The sequence below is a fragment of the Penaeus monodon genome, chromosome 30 (assembly GCF_015228065.2).
Source record: "Penaeus monodon isolate SGIC_2016 chromosome 30, NSTDA_Pmon_1, whole genome shotgun sequence".
Lineage (NCBI taxonomy): Eukaryota > Metazoa > Arthropoda > Malacostraca > Decapoda > Penaeidae > Penaeus > Penaeus monodon.
Window position 1 is genome coordinate 31009058 of NC_051415.1, and position 1305 is coordinate 31010362.

A 1305-nucleotide genomic window follows, 5' to 3' on the forward strand; every position below is an offset into this window, starting at 1 on the left:
TGCCATAAAAGTGTTTGCAGTATCCTGGACAAAACACCTGCGTGCCTTTGTTTTTTCGAACCCTTTTACACGTATTTCCTCGCTCAGCTTTGTGGTCCCAAAACCGGGACACTTTGAAGCTCACGGATGAAGAAAGGTTACTCAGGTAGGCCTATTACACTGTGTTGCATTCAAGCTTTGGATAAAGTTCGCGAAGTCCCAGCGTAATATCACTGGTGGCTTGTTTTATACTTTTCCTGAATGTGGTCGCCATCAGATGTTTGGCTGTTGGGGAAATAGTATGACAGAAATGATAAAAATGAAAAAACGTTGAACACAGAAAGGTGAATCATGCTTTGTAGAATTAGAGAGTCGGCCTTTTAAGGTTTCAGGGTATCATCTCATATGCGATCTATACATTTGGCAGAATGGTGGTGTAGACCAGATCAGCTGCATGCTTGTTATTCTCAAAAAAAGTCGGACACCGGTTCACAAATACTTTGGGTGTTCAATGTAGCCTAGTGTTCAAATGTCTTTGGTGGCTGTCACAGTTTGTAACTGAAGATGTGTCACGATCAGGCAATTCTTTAAAATTTACTAACTTTCCCACACTATGATACCAAAAAGGACCCTATGTCACTGAAGTGTCAGTGACATAGTATTCGGGCTGCAATGAATACGCGCCAGGCCATGGTTAACACCTCGCTCCCTCGAAAATGTTATTTCGTCTCTTCTTTAAACCTTTTTTAAAAAATTCGCTTACTAATGAAAGTTCTTTTGGAAAAAAAAAAAACTTCTGGGGTTGGTGGTAAAAATTTGGGTTTTCTTTCAAGTGGCGCTTCACAAATTCAAAGTCCTTTTTCAAATTTAAGTCCTCTTGGGTGTTTTTTTCTCAAAAGGGACAGAAGGTTTGATGCGAGGGTTAACATCTACCTGCCTCTTGGGGATCTTAAGAGTGCGGGGGGCGTTATCCCTTGCCCCCTGTTGTTGTCTTTTGGAGACCCACTTCCTCTCCGGCAGCCTCGCGAAACTTTTTGGTCCACCGCTAGCCAAAAGGTGCATTTTTGTTTTTGACGAACTTCTTGGCAGATACCTTATTTGAGTGGTCGTACCCAAACTAAGAAATTTCGAACTACCTCCAGAGGAAGTTTGCTACAACAAACTGCCAACATGGCCGACAGAAATGATGTTTACGATGTAATTCTCTAGATAATATACTTATTTTTTTGTAAATAAATTTGATATCAACTATCTAGTTGCGATCGTATCTTTGCCGACAGAAGCATTAACTGGAGTATTTTGATAACTTTATTATTCTCTAGACCA